The sequence below is a fragment of the Bufo bufo genome, chromosome 3, assembly GCF_905171765.1.
Source record: "Bufo bufo chromosome 3, aBufBuf1.1, whole genome shotgun sequence".
NCBI lineage: Eukaryota > Metazoa > Chordata > Amphibia > Anura > Bufonidae > Bufo > Bufo bufo.
In genome coordinates, this window is record NC_053391.1 from 694,547,359 (window position 1) to 694,573,976 (window position 26,618).

The window sequence follows — 26,618 nt, forward strand, 5'->3', positions numbered from 1 at the left end:
TAGGATTAGATACACAGCTCAGCAGGCAGTATCACACAGGATAGGATTAGATACACAGCTCAGCAGACAGTATCACACAGGATAGGATTAGATACACAGCTCAGCAGACAGTATCACACAGGATAGGATTAGATACACAGCTCAGCAGACTGTATCACACAGGACAGGATTAGATACACAGCTCAGCAGACAGTATCACACAGGAGAGGATTAGATACACAGCTCAGCATACAGTATCACACAGGAGAGGATTAGATACACAGCTCAGCAGACAGTATCACACAGGATAGGATTAGATACACAGCTCAGCAGTCAGTATCACACAGGATAGGATTAGATACACGGCTCAGCAGACTGTATCATACAGGAGAGGATTAGATACACAGCTCAGCAGACTGTATCACACAGGATAGGATTAGATACACAGCTCAGCAGACAGTATCACACAGGATAGGATTAGATACACAGCTCAGCAGACAGTATCACACAGGATAGGATTAGATACACAGCTCAGCAGACTGTATCACACAGGATAGGATTAGATACACAGCTCCGGAGACAGTATCACACAGGATAGGATTAGATACACAGCTCAGCAGGCAGTATCACACAGGATAGGATTAGATACACAGCTCCGGAGACAGTATCACACAGGATAGGATTAGATACACAGCTCAGCAAACAGTATCACACAGGATAGGATTAGATACACAGCTCAGCAGACAGTATCACACAGGATAGGATTAGATACACAGCTCCGGAGACAGTATCACACAGGATAGGATTAGATACACAGCTCAGCAGACAGTATCACACAGGATAGGATTAGATACACAGCTCAGCAGACAGTATCACACAGGATAGGATTAGATACACAGCTCAGCAGACAGTATCACACAGGATAGGATTAGATACACAGCTCAGCAGACAGTATCACATAGGATAGGATTAGATACACAGCTCAGCAGACAGTATCACACAGGATAGGATTAGATACACAGCTCAGCAGACAGTATCACATAGGATAGGATTAGATACACAGCTCAGCAGACAGTATCACACAGGATAGGATTAGATACACAGCTCAGCAGACAGTATCACACAGGATAGGGTTAGATACACAGCTCAGCAGACAGTATCACACAGGATATGATTAGATACACAGCTCAGCAGACAGTATCACACAGGATAGGATTAGATACACAGCTCAGCAGACAGTATCACACAGGACAGGATTAGATACACAGCTCAGCAGACAGTATCACACAGGATAGGATTAGATACACAGCTCAGCAGACAGTATCACATAGGATAGGATTAGATACACAGCTCAGCAGACAGTATCACACAGGATAGGATTAGATACACAGCTCAGCAGACTGTATCACACAGGATAGGATTAGATACACAGCTCAGCAGACAGTATCACACGACAGGCTATTAAACACAGTCTGCAGAGTATTTCAGGTCTCTTCTGTAGAGGAGACGATCTGCAGGTTTCACTTTTGCTCTCTCAGATTTTCCTGTAATTTGCACTTCATTCTATCCCTTCGGACCCGCAGCATTTTTAACCCATGAGCCTCCAGTCATTTGTTTTTGCCCGTGGCCTCAAGAGCTGCTCGCTTTTCCACCCAAAAAAGTTTGAATTTAAAAATATTTTTATTATTATATAACTGAGTTTTAAAGTCAATAATAGGTTCATTTCAGCATTTCATGTCATCTCGACCTAGAAGGGGTTAATCTCAGCATTTCCATGATATAGGGCAGGAAGGGGTTAATGTCATCATTCCTGTGATCTAGGGCAGGGAGGGGTTAATGTCAGCATGCCTGTGGTCCAGATTAGGAAGGGGTTAGGCTGGGACTACAATGTGACTTTTTGTAGCGTGACTGATTGAGTTTAACTATTGAATGCCCTCTGCAGTCCACGAGATTGCATTTAACTGAATACATTCATTTGGACTCAGCTGCAGTTCAATAGTTAAAATCCATGAGTCGCGCCTTAACCCCTTAAGGACACAGCCCTATTTCACCTTAAGGACCCGGCCATTTATTGCAAATCTGACCAGTGTCACTTTAAGTGCTGATAACTTTAAAATGCTTTGACTTATCCAGGCCGTTCTGAGATTGTTTTTTCATCACATATTGTACTTCATGACACTGGTAAAATGGAGTAAAAAAAAATCATTTTTATTTATAACAAAATACCAAATTTACCAAAAATTAGTAAAAAATTGCAAATTTCCAAGTTTCAATTTCTATACTTCTATAATACATAGTAATACCTCCAAAAATAGTTATTACTTTACCTTCCCCATATGTCTACTTCCTGTTTTGATCATTTTGGGAATGCCTTTTTATTTTTTGGGGATGTTACAAGGCTTAGAAGTTTAGAAGCAAATCTTGAAATTTTCAAAAACCAAATTTTTAGGGACCACTTTGCGAGGCTTACATAATAGAAACCACCCAAAAATGACCCCATTGTATAAACTACACCCCTCAAGGTATTCAAAACTGATTTTACAAACTTTGTTAACCCTTTAGGTGTTCCACAAGAATTAATGGAAAATAGAGATACAATTTCAAAATTTCACTTTTTTGGCAGATTTTTCATTTTAATATTTTTTTTACTTTTACAAAGCAAGGGTTAACAGCCAAACAAAACTCAAAATTTATGGCTCTGATTCTGTAGTTTACAGAAACACCCCATATGTGGTCGTAAACTGCTGTACGGGCACACGGCAGGGCGCAGAAGGAAAGGAATGCCATACAGTTTTTGGAAGGCAGATTTTGCTGGACTGTTTTTTTTTGACACCATGTCCCATTTGAAGCCCCCCTGATGCACCCCTAGAGTAGAAACTCCAAAAAAGTGGCCCCAATTTAGAAACTACGGGATAGGGTGGCAGTATTGTTGGTACTAGTTTAAGGTACATATGATTTTTGGTTGCTCTATATTACACTTTTTGTGAAGCAAGGTAACAAGAAATAGCTGTTTTGGCACAGTTTTTATTTTTTGTTATTTACAACATTCATCTGACAGGCTATATCATGTGATATTTTTATAGAGCAGGTTGTCACGGACGCGGCGATACCTAATATGTATACTTTTTTTTATTTATGTAAGTTTTACACAATGATTTCATTTTTGAAGCAAAAACATCATGTTTTAGTGTTTCCATAGTCTGAGAGCCATCATTTTTTCAGTTTTTGGGCGATTACCTTGGGTAGGGTATGATTTTCGTGGGATGAGATGACAGTTTTATTGGCACTATTTTGGGGTGCGTGTGACTTTTTGATCGCTTGCTATTACACTTTTTGTGATGTAAGGTGACAAAAAATGGTTTATTTAGCACAGTTTTTATTTTTTATGTTGTTCATCTGAGAGGTTAGGTCATGTGATATTTTTATAGAGCCGGTCGATACAAACGCGGCGATACCTAATATGTATACTTTTTTTTCCCCCTATCTTTTACCTTTTTTTTTTAACTTTATTTGGGGAAAATGACATTTTTGTTTATTTTTACATGAAACTTTAAATTTTTTGGGGGAACTTTTTTTTTTACTTTATTTTTTCAACTTTTTTTTTACTTTATTTTTTGTACCACTTTGGGACTTGAACTTTTGGGGGTCTAATCCCCTTTACAATGCATTCCAATACTTCTGTATTGGAATGCATTGACTGTATGAGTAATACTGTGTGTATTCCTCATACAGCTTCCGGCCTGTGAGATCCAGGGGGCTGGATCTCACAGGCTCTTCACCGGAAGGCAGCGCAGATGCCTCAGGAAGTCATTGCGCTGCCTTCAATGCCATCGGGTCCCCCCTACAGCCCCATGGGGACCCGATGGCACCGCCGCCGCACAAGGTAAAAGCCGCAAACCGCAGGTCTGAATTGACCTGCGGTTTGCGGTGATCGCCGACACGGGGGGGTCACGGGACCCATCGTGCGGCGGTTATCGGAACAACACGTGACGTACCTGTACGTCATGTGTCCTTAAGGGGTTAAAGGGAACCCGTCATCAACTTTATAGTGATCTCACTGAGGGCAGCATAACATAGTGACAGAAATGCTGGGGGGGCGTGGCCGGATGCCGGGAGGAGAGGTCGCATAGTGCCAGAGCTCCGGCTGTGGAACTCCGTCAGCGGCACATAGCGACTTAACTAAAGCGCAATTTTAATATACTTACCTGTCCCAGGACAGCTCTTGAGCCGGCAGACTTGCCGATGATGACCAGAGGGAGGAAGAAGGATCCGCAGCCGCAGAAGATGACTGCGTTCTTTCACCCAGCTCCTGGGGCTTCACAAGATGGCGCCGGTTCCCGCCACACAGGGGGAGAGTCCTGTTTGTCCTCTGCAACGGCACCAGTCCAACGTCCTCCTGGATCTCCCTCTTCAGCAGGATCCGGTTCCCCACCTCCACAGGGACCTAAAAAACAAAAAAGGGTGAGTGAACAGCAGCCATACAGCCCTCCCCTTGATACTTACCCTGCTTCACCAGATATAGGCCCAGATATAGGCCCTGGTTTAACAGTTGCCACAATGCAGGACATGCTGGCAGATCTAAAAAGATCTATCCATGGCGATTTCAAAGAGACAATCTCTGTTATTCATACAGACATAGTCGCCATAGGAGAAAGAACCGCACATTTAGAAGAAAAAATGGAGGAGTTTGTCACAGCGCATAACTCATTAGTAGATAATCATAATGCGGTTGAAGATGACATAGCAACCATCAAACTTAAAATTGCTGATCTGGAGGACCGCTCCAGAAGAAATAACGTTAGATTCAGAAGCATTCCTGAAAGCGTTCTGGACTCTCAGCTACATGATTTTATTGCGGACCTTATAGTGTCATATTTGCCAGATACCCCAGGGTCTGAATTAATTATAGACCGGGTTCACCGGGTTCCTAAACCCAAAGCTCTACCAGCCTCTATCCCTAGGGATGTATTAGCCAGAATCCACTTTTTTCATCTAAAAGAATCCCTGATGAGGGAAGCTCAGAAAAAGAGGTCGGATATTCCTGAGAGATTCTCTAATGTACTTCTATTCACCGACCTTTCACCAGCAACGCTGAGCAGAAGACGTGAATTTCAAAATTACACCAAAGCATTAAGGGATAACAATATCCCTTACAAATGGGGTTTCCCTGTTAAGCTGATTGTGAGATATCAAAACTCATCAACTGTCCTAGTTTCTCCTCAGGAAGCGTCAAAAGCTTTTGCCAACTGGAACATCACCTTGCCACCGGAGGGCGCTAAAGACAAAGATAAAGCTATGAACTCTCCTCCTAACAGAAATTCCTCTGACAGAAGTCACCTTACCCTAACATCAGAATGGACCAAAGTGGGAAGAAACCCTCCGTGATACCTCCTCTGGACAATATCTATATTACCTTAAGTATACTCCCATGTTATACTATTTTTACGGGGTTCCACACCCTGTTGCTCTACCTCTCAGAACACTCATAACATCTCAGTGTTCGCATTCCCTAATCCACTGTTTCTCTAACGCCTCCCATACTAAGTGAGATACATCACACCTTGTGGTCACTGTTAGACCATTGTTATGTTATTGTTATTTACTATTTATTTTATTTTCTATGTTTTAATCTGTTGTTTTATAAGGTTACACAAAAAAGGTTTACAGCTACCTCCTCAAACAACTGAAACCAAAGGTACAAATCTACGATCCCCACAACTGACATACGGTAACATTTGGGTACTTTATTATGTTATGCACACACTACTAGTCAACCAAATCAGTTTAGTAACACTAGCGTGTTACCTTGTAGATCAAGATGGCCAGTAAGGGTATAAAAATATTCTCGGCAAATGTTAGGGGTCTTAATAGCCCCTTTAAACGTTCAGCTTGTTGGAATGAGGTGAGGAAACAGAGAGCTGACATCATTTGTATTCAAGAGTCTCACCTTAATGAGGAGGACTCCTACAGATTTTCTCACCCCTCCTTTCCACATACTTTTTTTTCACCAGCTTCAAAAAAAAGAAAAGGTGTGATCATAGGCTTTAAGAATTCTATTGCTTTTCAATGCCATAAAACAATAATTGATGAAGAGGGTAGATATGTTATCATTATATGTGACATAAACAATTCTAGATACACAATAGTTAATCTTTATGCCCCAAATGCTGATCAGATAAATTTTATCAAACGCACCATCAAACTAGCTCAGGATTCTAAACAAGGATCTATATTGATCTGTGGCGACTTCAACATGTGTCCCGACTCCTCAATTGATAGATTCCCGTCTCCTCTCCCCTCTCCCAAAAACTCGCAACTCAGTGACTTCCTATTTCAGGAAGGACTTCTAGATATCTGGAGGGTCCATCACGCCAATGAAAAAGACTTTACTTTTTTTTCTCACCCACACAACACTTACTCTAGAATTGACCTCTTCGTAGCAGATAAATGGCTTCTTCAAAAAGTACTAGAGGTAACAATTTCTAATATAACATGGTCTGACCATGCGTTTATATCTCTTACACTAGACGACATGTATAGCAATAGAATATATTCCCCATGGAGGCTGAACAATTCTTTACTTCAAAATGCCTCTATACGCACAGATGTAGAAAACTCTCTAAAAGAATACTTCAAAACAAATGATAATAATCTGGTATCAGATATTACACTATGGAGTGCGCACAAAGCATTTATAAGAGGTGTACTACTAAAACATGCAGCTATTCAAAAGAAAAAAAGAAGGGAAATCCTAGATAAATTATTAGCTAATATCAAAACCTTGGAGGACTCCTCTAAGATTTCTCTAGATCCAAAAACCCTTAGCAAATTAAAAACAGCCAGACATCATCTATATCTTCATCTACATGAAAAACATGAATTCTACCTTCGTAAAGTCAAATCAGATCATTATTCTCAAGGTAACAAAGCATCAAAAATTTTAGCTAATAGAGTTAAGAAAAGAGAAGCCAAATCAAGAATCCCCTTTTTATATGACAACCAGAACCAAAAACTATATAACCCTAAACACATAGCAGAGGAATTCGCTAAATATTATGAAAATTTATATAATTTAGAGAAATCAACTGACATTGTTCAACCAACTTCTGAATATATTAATGACTTTCTCAACGGCATTTCCCTACCATCTATAACCCCATCCCAAAAGCAATCTCTCAACTCTAAAATCACACACCTGGAAATATCCGAAGCAATTCATTCCCTTAAAAATAATAAGTCTCCTGGCCCAGATGGACTTACAAACGAATATTATAAAAACTTCTCCAATATTTTAAATCCCTTCTTGACTAGATCTTTCAATTTGATAGCAGAGCAAAAATCAATCCCCAAGGATATGTTAAATGCAATGATAATTACACTCCCAAAACCTGGTAAATCTGCAGATAAACCGGCCAATTTCAGACCTATATCGCTATTAAACTCTGATATAAAGATATTTGCAAAAATTTTAGCAAAGAGATTATCTAACATCCTTCCTTCCTTAATAGCCAATGATCAAATTGGTTTTGTTCCCAACAGACAATCATCAGATGGTACTAGGAGATTCATAGATCTTCTAGATGTGGCATATGCCACCAAAACGCCTTCTTTGCTCCTTTCCTTGGATGCGGAGAAGGCGTTCGATAGGATACACTGGAAATATATTCAGGCTACTTTGGAAAAATACGGCTTTGGAGATTTCTTCCTATCCGCAGTAATGTCCTTATATTCCAATCCTAGTGCCTCCATATATTCTTCTAGTTTTCTATCTGCTCCATTCAATATCAAAAATGGAACTAGACAAGGCTGCCCCATGTCACCCCTAATATTTGCCCTGGCAATGGAACCCTTTGCGGAACATATCAGATCTTCCCCCCTTATTAAAGGGATAACAGTAGGAAATACAGATCATCGCATAGGACTTTTCGCTGATGATGTTTTAATTCTAACGTCTAACCCAACCACTGCATTAAATGCTATTAACAATATTATTGCTAATTTTGGTAAGGCTTCCTTTTATAAAGTGAATATTAATAAGTCCCAAATTCTTGACCTGGGTTTGACCAGAGCCACCAGGCGGTCAATTTCTAACTTGTATAAATACCCTTGGGCTGATGAATCATTGACATATCTGGGAATACAGCTCGCCTTCCCTACTAACAAACTATTTAAAGTCAATTTTTGGCCTCTATATAATAAAATCAACGACTCCTTAAACAACCTAAGAATGGACTCGCTTTCATGGTTAGGAAGAATAGCTGCAATCAAAATGGTGATTTTACCCAAAATCATTTATATGTTCCGTAACATTCCAATTGCTATTCCCAACGGTTACATAACAAAGTTACAAGCTTTAATCAACAGACACATATGGGGAAAATACAAACCCAGAGTGAAAGGACCTATACTTAACAAATCACTTAAAACAGGTGGCCTTAATGTCCCTTCTATTAAACATTATTATACCTCCGCTATACTTGACCAAATGAGATACCTGATCAAGAATGATACTTCAAAAAAATGGGTTTTATTGGAAAAAAATATAATGGGCTCCCATGATATAAATCTACACCTCTCTGCTACAGCGGCCTTTGGCATTAAGAATATTTCATCACTCGCAACTCTGAAAGCAATACACAACATCTGGTATACCATTGCTAGAATAGAAAAACTAGTTACCACCTCAGTTTTTTCCCTGCCCTTAGAAATTTGTGAAATAGCAATTCCTGATCTAAGGATTGATAATTGGATTACTTTGGGTATCACTAATATAGGGCAACTAAAGAAAAATGATGTTTTTGTTGATTTCGCTTATCTACATAAAGAGTTTAACATACCCAATACAGATTTCTATAAGTATCTGAGAATAAGGCATTTACTTCAATCCCCTAGAAATTTTCACCATATTGCTCTCAACCACTCTCTATCGGACTGGATTCAAATGACACACAGATTAGATAAAGGTATTACCAAAGGTTATCATTTACTAAAGGAATCAAATACAAACCCCTTACAGCATATTATAGATAAGTGGAATGTAGAATTGGGTTTAGCTCTCACAGATTCAGAGTGGAATGAAGTTTTTACCTCTGTCTCTAAACTCTCCAAATGCTCTGATCACTTAGAAGGAGCAAGAAAATTATTATACAGATGGTATAGAACCCCTGTTTATATAAACAGAATCTTTCCTGAGGTCTCCCCAGCTTGTTGGAGATGTGGTCATGACTCTGGAACATATCTTCATATGTGGTGGGAGTGCCGTACAGTAAAAAATCTGTGGATCTCAATTTTTGAGTTCTTATCTTCTATAGCAGGTTATCCTATTGACCCCTCTCCTAAGATGGCTTTACTTTCTGTAGGCCTTATAGACCTGCCATACCACTTTAGAGTAATTGCCAGTCACTTAATATTTGTTACACGTCTGAAAGTTGCTGCCTGCTGGAAAGCGGGTACACTCCCCAATATCAAGAGAATTTTTAGAACACTTGATAACAACTGCTTATTTGAGGGTCTGTGGGCATCAGCTAGGAACTCAAAATCTGTCTTCCTAAAGAATTGGGAAGTGTGGCTAAGTGATAAGGAATGCAACATTCCTCCTAATGCAGCGATTAGATTTTGATCTTTTAGCGCTATTCTATTACTTGAATACTAGTATGCATCCCAGTATTTAAGTACCTTAGTGACCTTTTCTGTTAATGGTTCCAGTTTATCTATCGTATGCAATGTAACTACCTTCTCCTACTAGATGTTGTCACAAGTGCCTTATTACCTGCTGTGATACAATCTTGTACATGTGAATGTTTACATTTAAATGTAACCTATGTTTATGAAAATTTTAATAAAAATTATTGTTCAAAAAAAAAAAAAAAAAAAAAGAAATGCTGATGTCAGCGCTGTGTCAGTCATCAGCTAAAAGTAAGTAATTGGGGAGAACCAGCATCATAATCATTGTAGCACAAATCTACCAGAGAAGAGTCAGATCTACCAGAGAAGAGTCAGATCTACCAGAGAAGAGTCAGATCTACCAGAGAAGAGTCAGATCTACCAGAGAAGAGTCAGATCTACCTGAGAAGAGTCAGATCTACCTGAGAAGAGTCAGATCTACCTGAGAAGAGTCAAATCTACCAGAGAAGAGTCAAATCTACCAGAGAAGAGTCAGATCTACCAGAGAAGAGTCAAATCTACCAGAGAAGAGTCAGATCTACCTGAGAAGAGTCAGATCTACCAGAGAAGAGTCAGATCTACCAGAGAAGAGTAAAATCTACCAGAGAAGAGTCAGATCTACCTGAGAAGAGTCAGATCTACCTGAGAAGAGTCAGATCTACCTGAGAAGAGTCAGATCTACCAGAGAAGAGTCAAATCTACCTGAGAATAGTCAAATCTACCAGAGAAGAGTCAAATCTACCTGAGAAGAGTCAAATCTACCAGAGAAGAGTCAGATCTACCAGAGAAGAGTCAGATCTACCAGAGAAGAGTCAAATCTACCAGAGAAGAGTCAGATCTACCAGAGAAGAGTAAAATCTACCAGAGAAGAGTCAGATCTACCAGAGAAGAGTCAGATCTACCTGAGAAGAGTCCTGGTTATTATAATCTCCTGCTCCCCCCCCATCCGCTGATGATTGTCTCCTAGAGAGATGGGGAGAAATCTCGGTATTAGACAGTCAGTCATCAGCAGGAGATCAGGGATCCATGAATACCCAGGACTCTTCTCAGGTGGCCGTGACTCTTATCCACGCTCAGTCTGCGATGATTGTGATGTCGGTTCTCGGTACTTTCACACTAGCGTTAGAAGTATCCGTCCGGATACGGAAATCCGTGTGCAAGCTGATATCTTTTTTTTCCCGGATTCGTTGGACTTATGCATTGAAATACCGGATCCGTCTTTCCGGTATCATCCGGAATAACATATCCGGTATTTAATTTTTTTAAAACTAGAAGGTAGTGCACAGACCAGAAAACCGGAATCGGCGATGAAGCAATTTACGGAACACTTGGTACCGGATCAGTCTTTAATACATTTCAATAAAAATGAGGTAGTGTTCCGGTATTTTGTCCGGTCAAATACCGTACAAGGGACGGAACGGCAGACATCCTGATGCGTACTGAACGGATTGCTTTCCATTCAGAATGCATTGAGACAAAACGGATGCGTTTTTTTTTTCCGGTATTGAGACCCTTTACCGGATTTCAATACCAGAAAAGACTAACGCTAGTGTGAAAGTACCCTTACTTTTAACTTATAAATGACAGAGCGCAGAAATCAACTCGCCTGTCTCTACGTTATTCTGCCGTTAGTATGGGTAGCATGAAGTCTATGGCAGGTTCCCTTTAAAGTTCCTTTGGTCAAGAGTAGGAAGGGTTAACATCAGCATGTCTGTGCTCTAGGGCAGGAAGGGGTTAATGTCAGCATTTTTATGATCCAGATTAGGAATGGGTTAATGTGCCTGTGATCCAGGGCAGGAAGGGGTTAATGTCATACCTGTTTCTATGAGGTGATACAATGTAGACATGATGTTCTGATCATTAACCCATTAGTTACAGGCACATAAACCTTTACATGATTCCTTGGCAGAGGAGGATAAACAATATGGCTCATCCTTAAAGGGATTGTCCATTCCCAAATTGAAATGAATTAAGGACCAGAGTGCATTTAACATTAAAAATCCTCACCTGTGCAGCGGCGCTCTGGTCCACCCCTGAGGGTCCCATACCTGACGCTCCTGTCTGTCGTCACCTCCACCGCTGCAGCCATTCACTGGTCTCAGTGGTCGTATGTCACTTTGGGACATGTCATTAGTTAGGTCAGTGTATGGCTGCAGCGGTGCAGGTGACGACGGACGGCTCCTCACACTTCCAGTCCACAGGGGCCTTCTTCACGCTCAGCGCTGGACTAGAGCGTCGGAGAACGGCTTTATCTGTATATCTGAAACACTTTCTGGCCCTTAATTAATTTTAGCTTAGGGGTCAGAGAGCCCCTTTAAGACCCAAATTAGGAAGGTTCTGAAGGAGTCAATAGGGATGCACCAGGCCTGACACATTTCCCGGGTTCTTGGCCATTATTTTATAGGATCTGCACCTTTGCGATGTAGCTGTCACCACACCCACCTCTGTGATAATGACGCAAATACCTGTTTCTTAAAGGGGACATATTGGGCATCTTGATTTTCTCCCCTTTACTTCCCAAAATGTTTCTCATTGTCCCCCATAGCAGAACATCCTCCCCGCTTCTACCTCCAGCAGCTCATCCTCCCCGCTTCTACCTCCAGCAGCACATCCTCCCTGCTTCTACCTCCAGCAGCACATCCTCCCCGCTTCTTCCTCCAGCAGCACATCCTCCCCGCTTCTTCCTCCAGCAGCACACCCTCCCCGCTTCTTCCTCCAGCAGCACATCCTCCCCGCTTCTACCTCCAGCAGCACATCCTCCCCGCTTCTTCCTCCAGCAGCACATCCTCCCCGCTTCTTCCTCCAGCAGCACATCCTCCCCGCTTCTTCCTCCAGCAGCACATCCTCCCCGCTTCTACCTCCAGCAGCACATCCTCCCCGCTTCTACCTCCAGCAGCACATCCTCCCCGCTTCTTCCTCCAGCAGCACATCCTCCCCGCTTCTTCCTCCAGCAGCACATCCTCCCCGCTTCTTCCTCCAGCAGCACATCCTCCCCGCTTCTTCCTCCAGCAGCACATCCTCCCCGCTTCTACCTCCAGCAGCACATCCTCCCCGCTTCTACCTCCAGCAGCACACCCTCCCCGCTTCTACCTCCAGCAGCACATCCTCTCCGCTTCTTCCTCCAGCAGCACACCCTCCCCGCTTCTACCTCCAGCAGCACATCCTCTCCGCTTCTTCCTCCAGCAGCACACCCTCTCCGCTTCTTCCTCCAGCAGCACATCCTCTCCGCTTCTACCTCCAGCAGCACATCCTCTCCGCTTCTACCTCCAGCAGCACACCCTCTCCGCTTCTACCTCCAGCAGCACATCCTCTCCGCTTCTACCTCCAGCAGCACATCCTCTCCGCTTCTACCTCCAGCAGCACATCCTCTCCGCTTCTACCTCCAGCAGCACATCCTCTCCGCTTCTACCTCCAGCAGCACATCCTCCCCGCTTCTACCTCCAGCAGCTCATCCTCCCCGCTTCTACCTCCAGCAGCTCATCCTCCCCGCTTCTTCCTCCAGCAGCACATCCTCCCCGCTTCTTCCTCCAGCAGCACATCCTCCCCGCTTCTACCTCCAGCAGCTCATCCTCCCCGCTTCTACCTCCAGCAGCTCATCCTCCCCGCTTCTTCCTCCAGCAGCACATCCTCCCCGCTTCTTCCTCCAGCAGCACATCCTCCCCGCTTCTACCTCCAGCAGAACATCCTCCCCGCTTCTACCTCCAGCAGCACATCCTCCCCGCTTCTTCCTCCAGCAGCACATCCTCCCCGCTTCTTCCTCCAGCAGCACATCCTCCCCGCTTCTACCTCCAGCAGCACATCCTCCCCGCTTCTACCTCCAGCAGCACATCCTCCCCGCTTCTTCCTCCAGCAGCACATCCTCCCCGCTTCTTCCTCCAGCAGCACATCCTCCCCGCTTCTACCTCCAGCAGAACATCCTCCCCGCTTCTACCTCCAGCAGCACATCCTCCCCGCTTCTTCCTCCAGCAGCACATCCTCCCCGCTTCTTCCTCCAGCAGCACATCCTCCCCGCTTCTTCCTCCAGCAGCACATCCTCTCCGCTTCTACCTCCAGCAGCACATCCTCCCCGCTTCTACCTCCAGCTGCACATCCTCCCCGCTTCTACCTCCAGCAGCTCATCCTCCCCGCTTCTACCTCCAGCAGCTCATCCTCCCCGCTTCTACCTCCAGCAGAACATCCTCCCCGCTTCTACCTCCAGCAGCACATCCTCCCCGCTTCTTCCTCCAGCAGCACATCCTCCCCGCTTCTTCCTCCAGCAGCACATCCTCCCCGCTTCTACCTCCAGCAGCACACCCTCCCCGCTTCTTCCTCCAGCAGCACATCCTCCCCGCTTCTACCTCCAGCAGCACATCCTCCCCGCTTCTACCTCCAGCAGCTCATCCTCCCCGCTTCTTCCTCCAGCAGCACATCCTCCCCGCTTCTTCCTCCAGCAGCACATCCTCCCCGCTTCTACCTCCAGCAGCACATCCTCCCCGCTTCTACCTCCAGCAGCACATCCTCCCCGCTTCTTCCTCCAGCAGCACATCCTCCCCGCTTCTTCCTCCAGCAGCACATCCTCCCCGCTTCTACCTCCAGCAGCACATCCTCCCCGCTTCTACCTCCAGCAGCACATCCTCCCCGCTTCTACCTCCAGCAGCACATCCTCCCCGCTTCTTCCTCCAGCAGCACACCCTCCCCGCTTCTTCCTCCAGCAGCACATCCTCCCCGCTTCTACCTCCAGCAGCACATCCTCCCCGCTTCTACCTCCAGCAGCACATCCTCTCCTCTCCCACCTCCTGCACAACCAGATCCTCCCCACTCCCACCTTCTGCAGCAGCACATCCTCCCCACTTCCTCCTCCTGCAGCAGCATATCTTTCCCACTCCCTCCTTCCACATGGTCAGCAGGCAGTATCACACATGATAGGATTAGATACACAGCTCAGCAGGCAGTATCACACAGGATAGGATTAGATACACAGCTCAGCAGACAGTATCACACAGGATAGGATTAGATACACAGCTCAGCAGACAGTATCACACAGGATAGGATTAGATACACAGCACAGCAGACAGTATCACACAGGATAGGATTAGATACACAGCACAGCAGGCAGTATCACACAGGAGAGGATTAGATACATGGTCAGCAGACAGTATCACACAGGATAGGATTAGATACACAGCTCAGCAGGCAGTATCACACATGACAGGATTAGATACACAGCACAGCAGACAGTATCACACAGGATAGGATTAGATACACAGCTCAGCAGGCAGTATCACACAGGAGAGGATTAGATACACAGCTCAGCAGACAGTATCACACAGGATAGGATTAGATACACAGCTCAGCAGACAGTATCACATATGATAAGATTAGATACACAGCTCAGCAGGAAGTATGTCACATGGCAGGCTGATAAATGCAGTCTGCAGAGTATTTCAGGTCTCCTCTGTAGGCGTGACAATCTGCAGGTTTCACTTTTGTTAGGTTTTCCTGTAATTGCTACAGAAAGAGGTTAACGTTTAATGTCACCATTCCTGTTGTCAGGTATAAGGACGCCTTATTCCTAGTTATATGTCATAGTGTAACATCTCCCAGTGGGATTTACATGTATACAGTGGGTATTTGGGTATTTGTACTACGAGGCCAGCAGCCATGTTGGGGGTAATGGATTTATGAATAGGTTGAAGGCTGCGTAGAGATGTCCGCCTCGTACCTGGGAGAACAGCAGCCTGCTCCCCGGGGGTGGTCGGCACAGAGATGCTAACCAGGGTGGGCCCGTCTGCTGGTCACACTGGGGACAGGGGACAGCAGACTCTCCGCCGCCTGGTGTCAGCAGGGGGGGCTTCCTAACCAGAGCATGAACCATAATCCTTCATAACTTGTTCAGGAGGGATCGGATGTCCCCAAAACCCAGCTCATCCTATCTGGTAGGATGGGGGCATCGCATGGACACCAGACATGGCGTATCAACTCGCCTTCATCTCCTTAAAATAAGGATCTCATCTTCCGAGCGTCCTGGACGTGTAGCCTTTGATGCGCTAGGACTCTGAGCGATGAGATAGGAATTATGAAGCAGGTCGGGGGTCTGTATCTTCTCCAGGGCAACTGGGGAAATATATTTTTGATATTTTCATACCTGTTCCCTAGTTGATCAGGGGCCGGCTGCATGGGCAATGAAGTCCCAGGCCTGACCCCGGAGGAAAGGCATAAACATGTCATCCCTGGATATTTGGGGGTCACAAAGTGGGAGATCCAATCAAACTGGTTTGTGCACCAGTATTCTGCCCAAATCTCCTGGGAGGAAAGGACTTTTACCAGACAAATGCTAAGTATCAGAACTTTCTTTGTTTTCTCCTGTTTATTTTACCGTTGTTTGCCATTTATGTCTCTTGTTAATCATTTCTTGTAACCCAGTGCTGTCTATTTCTTATACATTAAACCTAAAAGTTTGATGGTTTGTCTTGTAACCTTAAGAACCTGTGAGCTCCATGAAGAGTGTGTGCGCCGTCCGAGCACTCAGGGGTGTCCTGTCCACCTTATAACCCACGGCTGGTGGTGGCAGTGAAAGCTTTGTGTTATTGCGGGGGTGTGCTTGCAGGCGGCGATTCATGCTCGAGTTACGGCCTGGCGTAGGGCGCAACAGCGTGTGAGGGCGTGAGGTGAATCGGCCTGAGGGGTGACGCGGTGGGCCGGTCTGGTCCCTGGTATGTGACACCTGTCATCTAGGGCGGGGAGGAGTTAATGCCAGCTTTCCTGGGATGTAGATTAGGAAGGGGTTAATGTCAGCATTCATAAATGTCCAGCTGAATTAATAAATTACTTATAGAAGGATCATAGAGTCTATAGTGTTCCAGCAAAATTGACCCTTTAAAACATAACCTTTACTTAATTATACTAATAAAATATCACCGCATTTGTGATTCACCAGTGAAAATCTGTGAGACAGATGATAGTCAGAGAAATAATAAATGCTTACACAGGGCAGCCGGCCATTGATATGATTATGAAGGTTGGTGTACACAGGGCAGTATTGGGGTGTCTGCCCTATCCCTGCACTCACCCTATAGGTAGGTCCTCAGCCCAGGGACGCCCCCTAGTGGTGGAGACTCCCTCGTACCTGGACTGACTGCCCTACGTACACCCTCCTCTCAGTGAACAATACCCCGGTACCCTGTGAAGACGACGGGTACATTCTGTGTCACAGGCAGGTTAGCCCCTGTATAGACAACAGCCCATGTAGATGGCAAAGACGGTGACGGTGTAGGTCTCACCTATAACACCATGCAAAAAGCCCCTCTAGGGGCGTCAAGATATTAATACGCTCCCAGGCTAATAAACGCAAAACCCCGACGCGTTTCCCCTATTTTTAGGTTCATCGGGGTAAATAAACAGTCATGGGTAAACCGTCATAATGAAATCGAGATAATATTGATATACTTCTGATACGGATGGAGGATGCAGGACCAGATAACGCAGACACTGATATGTGTATGGGACCAAGGGGATCAATAGATACAACCCACCTGTAGATGGAAGGTAGGAAAGTATCAGGGTACAAACTTAATTCATATTTATTCATACTTTCACCCCCTTGATCTTTGAGACACTTAGTATCCTAGGCGGTCAGATAAATCAGGAGCCCATTAAGATGAGGGCCAACCCAGTGTCCAGAGCTGTAAAAACATATAGTATAAAGCTCCATTGCAGAGCAGAATCATAACCTGCCAGATTAAATCGGGGGGGGGTCCTTACTCACATTACTTGCGTTCTGGTATCATCCTGTTCCTCCATGTGGTCACACACTAAGTTATCAGCCTCCCTAAATACCCCATACTCCGCTGTTTCAACTTGGCGCTCAGTGGAACGCCAAACGAGCCACTTCCGGTCCCGGGATGCGTCCCCATGCGTCACTTCCGGACCATGGACCGCATGTGTACGTCATATCCGGTTTATCGGCCACAGTGTTCCTAGTTTGTTGTATCTATTACTAGGATACCGGAGACATCGCTTCCGATCATCCATATCGCCTTGACTATTGATATACTCCCTAACTCTACTGGCCAACCGCTGAGAATACTAAATATATAAGGATGAAGTGTATGAAGTAATAACTACAGTTGGGGGCCAGTGTTAGGGGATATTTACTACAGAATCAGATCATTAAAATAAAAAATGGCTGTAGTCTCAAGGCCATAGGGGTGCATTTTATAGCTGGTCATGTAGATGACATACGTCTCATCAAAGTGCCCCCACACTGCGCCAGGGTGTCAGAGGTGACGCTGCAACGGTCATATATGGAGGGAGATAGGGGGGGGGGGGTGAACAGAAAAGGGGAATATAGGGAAGGTTGGGTGAACAGGAAAATAATAAAAGGGAATATCTCACACGACATTTCACCTAGGTGATGGGCACCACCGGGCGTCTATTAGATAGTTGACGCCAAACAGTCAGTATTTGGATACTTCCCGTATCCTGCCAATTTATCAGAGTTTCCTTGTCTTAGGCTACTTTCACACTACCGTTCAGAGCGGGTCGTCTGGTGTCTGCACAGACGGATCCGCTCCTATAATGCAGACGATGGGAACCGTTCAGAACGGATCCGTCTGCATTATAGTTTAGAAAAAATTCTAAGTGTGAAAGTTGTTCAGACGGATCCGTCCAGACTTTACATTGAAAGTCAATGGGGGACGGATCCGTTTGAAGATTGAGCCATACTGTGTCAACTTCAAACAGATCCGTGCCCATTGACTTACATTGTAAATCTGGACGGATCCGTTTGCCTCCGCACGGCCAGGCTGCCCTGTTTAAGAATTTATTATTTCTCTGACTATTATCTGTCTCACAGATTTTCACTGGTGAATCACAAATGCGGTGATATTTTATTAGTATAATTAAGTAAAAGTTATGTTTTAAAGGGTCAATTTTGCTGGAACATTAATGTCAGTATTCATGTGATCTAGGAATCACCTCCCACAACAGCACATCCTCCCCACTCCCGCCTCCTACAGCAGCACATCCTCCCCACTCCCACCTCCTACAGCAGCACATCCTCCCCACTCCCGCCTCCTACAGCAGCACATCCTCCCCACTCCCACCTCCTACAGCAGCACATCCTCCCCACTCCCGCCTCCTACAGCAGCACATCTTCCCCATTCCCGCCTCCTATAGCAGCACATCCTCTCCACTCCCACCTCCTACAGCAGCACATTCTCCCCACTCCCACCTCCTGCAGCACATCCTTCCCACTCCCACCTCCTGCAGCACATCCTTCCCACTCCCACCTCCTGCAGCAGCCCATTTTCGCCTCTCTTAAAAGCAGCACGTGAGTTCTCCTGCTCACTTTCTGGGCAGTGTAGTAAAGCCGAAGCGGCGTAGCTATAGGGGTTGCAGCTGTCACAATTGCGACCGGCCCCCCTTGCAAGAGGCTCACCGCCAATTATGTATTGCCATCCTTTAGGACAGTGATACAGTTAGATGCTGCTGCGAGGCACGGGAGTGAGGCCTCCCTGCTCCGCCTTTCCCTCTGTTAGGCTTCAGGCCTAGTGTCTGTAGCCTACGAGAGGCCGGCACAGGTGGCACAATGACATCATCATCACGCCGCCTAAATTTTGTACTGGCACACATAAGGGGGCATGTTCTTGTACTGGCGCACATTATTGGAGGGCCCTATTGGGACATTGTATTGACACATATTATAAGGGGGTATTTTTGTACTGGCGTACATTAGAGGGCATTTTCTACTGGCATACATAAGGAGAATTATTACCATGGGGGACTATGTGGAACATGATTACTAGTATGGGCACAATAGGGGCATTATTACTATTGGGGGTACTGTTAACACATCCAATCTCACAGCGGAAGAACTTGTGGCCCTTGAAACCCTTCCACTATAGTGATCAAACCCTCGGACAAGGGGGGTAACGTGGTGATTTTGGATGTGGATAAATATGAAGACATGTGCACACGCATTCTTAATGACAGTTCATGTTACAGGCGTCTGGCCAACAATCCTATGGATGCGTTTAAACTTCAACTTAATCACATCCGAAAAAATGCTGAGCAATGTCACCTTATTGATAAGACAGAATTCTCTATCCTGCTACCTGAATGTCCGGTGAAAATCCCAAAAATCCACAAAGGGCTTAGTCCCCTCAAAGGCAGGCCCATAGTGTCAGGTGTAGGGAGTCTCACTGAGGGTCATACGTGAGAGACTCCATGGACGTCCTCAGACGCCTAAATGACGTCTATTGGGACACAGAAAGGTACCTAGCCAGCCTTGACGTAGAGGCACCCTACAGCTCTATACCACACAGGAAGAGGTGGGAAGCGGTCAGAACATTTCTTCAAGAGAGGGGTTCACATTTGGTGGCCCACGGCGAGCTCGTGATGGAACCACTATGTAGTGTCCCACTAGGTAAAGGTGGGCACTGCACAAAGGGGGTTAATGTGTCTTTATTACATTTAATGTTATGACAGTGACTACAGACCACTTCTCAGTTCCTATGCTTCCTGGCTGATGTTTTGGTCACTTTTGAATGCTGGCGGTGCTTTCACTCTAGTGGTAGCATGAGACGGAGTCTACAACCCACACAAGTGGCTCAGGTAGTGCAGCTTATCCAGGATGGCACATCAATGCGAGCTGTGGCAAGAAGGTTTGCTGTGTCTGTCAGCGTAGTGTCCAGAGCATGGAGGCGCTACCAGGAGACGGGCCAGTACATCAGGAGACGTAGAGGAGGCCGTAGGAGGGCAACAACCCAGCAGCAGGACCGCTACCTCCGCTAATGTGCAAGGAGGAACAGGAGTAGCACTGCCAGAGCCCTGCAAAATGACCTCCAGCAGGCCACAAATGTGCATGTGTCTGCTCAAACGGTCAGAAACAGACTCCATGAGGGTGATATGAAGGCCCGACGTCCACAGGTGGGGGTTGTGCTTACAGCCCAACACCGTGCAGGACGTTTGGCATTTGCCAGAGAACACCAAGATTGGCAAATTCGCCACTGGCGCCCTGTGCTCTTCACAGATGAAAGCAGGTTCACACTGAGCACATGTGACAGACGTGACAGAGTCTGGAGACGCCGTGGAGAACGTTCTGCTGCCTGCAACATCCTCCAGCATGACCAGTTTGCATTGGGTCAGTAATGGTGTGGGGTGGCATTTCTTTGGAGGGCCGCACAGCCCTCCATGTGCTCGCCAGAGGTAGCCTGACTGCCATTAGGTACCGAGATGAGATCCTCAGACCCCTTGTGAGACCATATGCTGGTGCGGTTGGCCCTGGGTTCCTCCTAATGCAAGACAATGTTAGACCTCATGTGGCTGGAGTGTGTCAGCAGTTCCTGCAAGACGAAGACATTGATGCTATGGACTGGCCCGCCCGTTCCCCAGACCTGAATCCAATTGAGCACATCTGGGACATCACGTCTCGCTCTATCCACCAACGTCACGTTGCACCACAGACTGTCCAGGAGTTGGCAGATGCTTTAGTCCAGGTCTGGGAGGAGATCCCTCAGGAGACCGTCCGCCACCTCATCAGGAGCATGCACAGGCGTTGTAGGGAGGTCCTACAGGCACGTGGAGGCCACACACACTACTGAGCCTCATTTTGACTTGTTTTAAGGACATTACATCAAAGTTGGATCAGCCTGTAGTGTGTTTTTCCACTTTAATTTTGAGTGTGACTCCAAATCCAGACCTCCATGGGTTGAAAAATTTGATTTCCATTTTTTAATTTTTGTGTGATTTTGTTGTCAGCGCATTCAACTATGTAAAGAACAAAGTATTTCAGAAGAATATTTAATTAACTCAGATCTAGGATGTGTTATTTTTGTGTTCCCTTTATTTTTTTGAGCAGTGTATATGGCAGGTGGCAGTTAAAGATGCAATGTATGTACAGTGACTCCTCCTGCAGAATAGTGAGTGCAGCTCTGGAGTATAATACAGGATGTAACTCAGGATCAGTACAGGATAAGTAATGTATGTCCACAGTGACTGCACCAGCAGAATAGTGAGTGCAGCTCTGGAGTATAATGCAGGATGTAACTCAGGATCAGTACAGGATAAGTAATGTATGTACACAGTGACTGCACCAGCAGAATAGTGAGTGCAGCTCCGGAGTATAATACAGGATGTAACTCAGGGTCAGTGCAGGATAAAGTAATGTAATGTATGTACACAGTGACTGCACCAGCAGAATAGTGAGTGCAGCTCTGGAGTATAATACAGGATGTAACTCAGGATCAGTACAGGATAAGTAATGTATGTACACAGTGACTGCACCAGCAGAATAGTGAGTGCAGCTCTGGAGTATAATACAGGATGTAACTCAGGATCAGTACAGGATAAGTAATGTAATGTATGTACACAGTAACTGCACCAGCAGAATAGTGAGTGCAGCTCTGGAGTATAATACAGGATGTAACTCAGGATCAGTACAGGATAAGTAATGTATGTACACAGTGACTGCACCAGCAGAATAGTGAGTGCAGCTCTGGAGTATAATACAGGATGTAACTCAGGATCAGTACAGGATAAGTAATGTATGTACACAGTGACTGCACCAGCAGAATAGTGAGTGCAGCTCTGGAGTATAATACAGGATGTAACGCAGGATCAGTACAGGATAAGTAATGTAATGTATGTACACAGTGACTGCACCAGCAGAATAGTGAGTGCAGCTCTGGAGTATAATACAGGATGTAACTCAGGATCAGTACAGGATAAGTAATGTAATGTATGTACACAGTGACTCCACCAGCAGAATAGTGAGTGCAGCTCTGGAGTATAATACAGGATGTAACTCAGGATAAGTAATGTATGTACAGTGACTCCACCAGCAGAATAGTGAGTGCAGCTCCGGAGTATAATACAGGATGTAACTCAGGATCAGTACAGGATAAGTAATGTAATGTATGTACACAGTGACTGCACCAGCAGAATAGTGAGTGCAGCTCTGGAGTATAATACAGGATATGACTCAGGATCAGTACAGGATAAGTAATGTATGTACACAGTGACTGAACCAGCAGAATAGTGAGTGCAGCTCTGGAGATACAAAATGTAAATTCTAAGTTGTATAATGTAATTCACCCTTTGTAAGCGTTTGTTATATTGCATAATCTCTTTCTGCTGCTATGATGCACATTTTTTTAGAGAACTTCTTGTTGTGTCAGGTGCTATTTTGGACTCTTGTGCCCTTTGCCATCTAATACAGTAGATGACTTGCCACCACGGGTCTCTGACGTTTTGACTTTGAAGAACTGGAACTGGAACGTTTTGACTTTGAAGAATTTTTTCCCTTCAGTTACAAGAAGGATGATGTGTTATTAGTCCGGTGGTGGTTTTGGGGAGACCCCAGGGATGTCTCATGTGTAGGACTTGCTGTCAGCTTCTTGTTTCGCAGTCCCCGGTGTCACCATCCTAATTATAGACATTACATTCCTATTTTGATGACTAGAGATGAGTGAAGTTTTGAAATAATTGATTCAGCAACTTCGCCAAAGTTCGCCAAGAAATTTGATTGGTTCCAAATTAAATCGTCACAAATCGCTATAAATCAGGTATACTCAGGCCTCTCTGCCTTTGGGTATGGCCAATTAGCCCACAGCTAGGGTTGCCACCTGGCGGGTAACTCACCGGCGAAGCTGCTAATGTAGTGCCCCTGCCGGTGCTGGTAATGTTTTTTTCTACCAGCAATATTAATTGCCGGTATTTTCCTATATGGACTGTTACTGATGAGGCTTCCATTGTGGAGCGCTCATTAGTACAGCCTTTTCCTCCTCCTCTTGTGTTAAGAAGAAAAGAAAAAACACTCAGCTCCTCCATTTGATGGCGCCGCGGTGAACACTTGCTGCTGATCTGCGCTCCAGCGTGATGACGTCTGATAGGTCCTGTCCTGAGCTTCTAGTCAGCAGCGAGTATTCACCGCGGCGCCATCAAATGGAGGAGGGGAGTTCTGTTTTTTTTTTTTTTTTGTACAAGCAGAGAAAGGGGCACTAATAGGGACATTAGTAATTGTGGGGAGCAATAATGGGGGCATTACTATCACTGGGGGGCTCTAATGGCGGCATTAGTAATTCTGGGGGGCATTACTATTACTGGTGGCACTAATGGGGGCCCTATTAATTTTGAGGGGCACTAATGGGGGCATTATTAATTCTGGGGGCACTAATGGTGGAATTGCTATTTCTGGGGGGCAGTAATGGGGACACTATTCTGGGGGCACTAATGGGGGAATTATAATTACTGGGGGAATATTACTGGGAGGTTCTAACGGTGGCAGTATTAATTCTGGGGGGCACTAATTGGGGCATTAATATTACTGGGGGCACTAACGGAGACATTATTTATTCTGGGGGGGCACTAATGGGGGCATTACTATTAATTGGGGCATTAATATTACTGGGGGGCTCTAATGGAGGCACTATTAATTCTGGGAGGCACTAATGAAGGCATTATTAATTCATGGGAGCAATAATAAAGGCATTACTATTACTGGGGGCACTAATGGGGGCAGTATTAATTCTGGGGGCGCTAATGTTGGCATTAATATCACTTGGATAACATAGAAACTTAACACCCAGTGTTAAGCCATGCCCACAACCACACACCCTTTTGGATGTGGCTTAACTTGGCCTGTATTTTTTGTTGGGAAAGGTGGCAACCAGGGGCGTAGCTAGAAATGACTGGGCCCCATAGCAAAAAAATGTATGGCCCCCCCCCCCCCCGGATCTCCCACCCCCACATACCTCTCGGACCTCGCCACCACATCCGCAGCTCCGCATGCACTTGCGACGGTTACGCGTAGGACTGAGCACAGACAGTTGGTCACTGGCAACGCATTAGGGCCAGTGTAGGAAATGTATGAATCTAAATGTCTGTGTATTAAAGAAGATTGTTAAATTGTACAGGGGTCTCTATCACAAGAAGGTGAAAGTACATATCGTGGGGTGTGTATGTGTATTAGACAGAAGGTAGGGATATGTATCTTGTGTAGTTTGGGTATTAGGGAGAGTAAGGGGTATATATCTAGTGCTGATACACGTGTAGGTGAAGAGCGGCTCTGATATAATTCATCTCTTTCATATTATAAGCTCCCCTTATATATAATTTACTTACAGTTCTGAAGATTTAGGGGTGCTGACAGGCTTAGCCTCAGGGGTGCTGGCTGGCTTGGCCTCAGGGGTGCTGGCTGGCTTGGCCTCAGGGGTGCTGGCTGGCTTGGCCTCAGGGGTGCTGGCTGGCTTAGCCTCAGGGGTGCTGGCAGGCTTGGCCTCAGGGGTGCTGACAGGCTTGGCCTCAGGGGTGCTGACAGGCTTGGCCTCAGGGGTGCTGACAGGCTTGGCCTCAGGGGTGCTGACAGGCTTGGCCTCAGGGGTGCTGACAGGCTTGGCCTCAGGGGTGCTGGCTCGCTTCGCCGGGCAGTAGGAGTGTGGGAGACTGTGAAGCCTTTTTTCTCCAAGCTGCTCCGGAAAAAAAATAAATTTAATTATACCTCAGGTCAGACCACCAATCAGACCCCTAATCAGACCCCTAATGTTAATCATACCTCAGCTAACAGCCCTAATAAGATCCCCAATGTAAATAAGACCCCAATAAGACCTCAGATAAGAGCCCCATGCCTCATAGCAGCCCCCAGTAGCCTCATAGCAACCCCCAGTAGCCTCATAGCAACCCCCAGTAGCCTCATAGCAGCCCCCAGTGCCTCTCCATCAGCCCCCAGTGCCTCTCCATCAGCCCCCAGTGCCTCTCCATCAGCCCTTAGTGCCTCTTACCAGCTCCCAGTGCCTCTCACCAGCCCCCAGTGCCTCTCACCAGCCCCCAGTGCCTCTCCATAAGCTCCCAGTGCCTCTCCATCAGCTCCCAGTGCCTCTCCATCAGCTCCCAGTGCCTCTCAATCAGTCCCCAGTGCCTCTCACTAGCCCCCAGTGCCTTTCCATCAGCCCCCAGTGCCTTTCTATCAGCCCCCAGTGCCTCTCAATCATCTCCCAGTGCCTCTCACCAGCCCCCAATACCTCTCCATCAGCCCCCAGTGCCTCTCACCAGCCCCCAGTACCTCTCCATCAGCCCCCAGTGTGCCCACCCCGGTATTAAAATCATTGGTGGGCAGTGCGGCCTCCCCCCCATGTATTGAAATCATTGGTGGGTAGTGCGCCCTCCCCCCCCTCCCCGGTATTAAAATAATTGGTGGGCAGTGCGCCCTCCCCGGTATTAAAATCATTAGTAGGTAGTAAGCCCCCCCCCCCCCATCATTGGTGGCAGCGGCAGCGGCAGTTCCGATCGGAGTCCCAGCAGTGTAATGCTGGGGCTCCGATCGGTTACCATGGCAGCCAGGATGCTACTGAAGTCCTGTCTGCCATGGTCAGTTACTCTGCAGCATACTTACATGCGCTGTGGCCGCCTGGGGCGTCTTCTTCTTGTAACTCACAGGTCTGTGTGGCGCATTGCATATGCTTATAGCAATGCGCCGCACAGACCTGTGACGAGTTACAAGAAGAAGAAGCGCCAGGCAGCCACAGCACATGTAAGTATGCTGCAGAGTAACTGACCATGGCAGACAGGACTTCAGTAGCATCCTGTCTGCCATGGTAACCGATCGGAGCCCCAGCATTACACTGCTGGGACTCCGATCGGAACTGCCGCTGCCACCAATGAAGAGGAGAGGCAGGGGGGCCCTATCGTATCGCCACTCAAATTATTAATTTTTTAAATCCTCAGCCTGCAGCCCGGGCCCCCGGTGGCGTAGGGCCCCATAGCGATTGCTAAGGCTGCTATGGCGATCCCTACGCCACTGGTGGCAACCCTACTGGCAGCTGCCTTTCATGTAATAATGAAGACTGCACTGTACACTGCGTGCAGAATTATTAGGCAAATGAGTATTTTGACCACATCATCCTCTTTATGCATGTTGTCTTACTCCAAGCTGTATAGGCTCGAAAGCCAACTACCAATTAAGCATATTAGGTGATGTGCATCTCTGTAATGAGAAGGGG

General features: G+C 45.9%; 2 protein-coding genes across 3 annotated transcripts in view; both read right to left on the reverse strand.

Moving 5' to 3' along the window:
• LOC120996592 (interleukin-1 receptor type 2-like) overlaps window positions 1-22,647 on the reverse strand; it is a 40,861-nt gene extending 18,214 nt beyond the window's left edge. Inside the window, exons 1-2 of one of the 2 annotated variants that reach the window (XM_040426623.1) lie at window positions 22,637-22,647; window positions 10,525-10,540 (exon numbers count right to left, since the gene is read on the reverse strand). The gene's annotated coding sequence lies outside the window, so the exon portion shown is untranslated. Of the gene's footprint in view, window positions 1-10,524; window positions 10,541-22,636 lie in introns of those variants that run through there. The other variant, XM_040426624.1, reaches the window with a different exon arrangement.
• Window positions 1-26,618, reverse strand: part of LOC120996590 (transmembrane O-methyltransferase homolog) — a 372,830-nt gene that overhangs the window by 181,533 nt on the left and 164,679 nt on the right. The window lies entirely within an intron of this gene.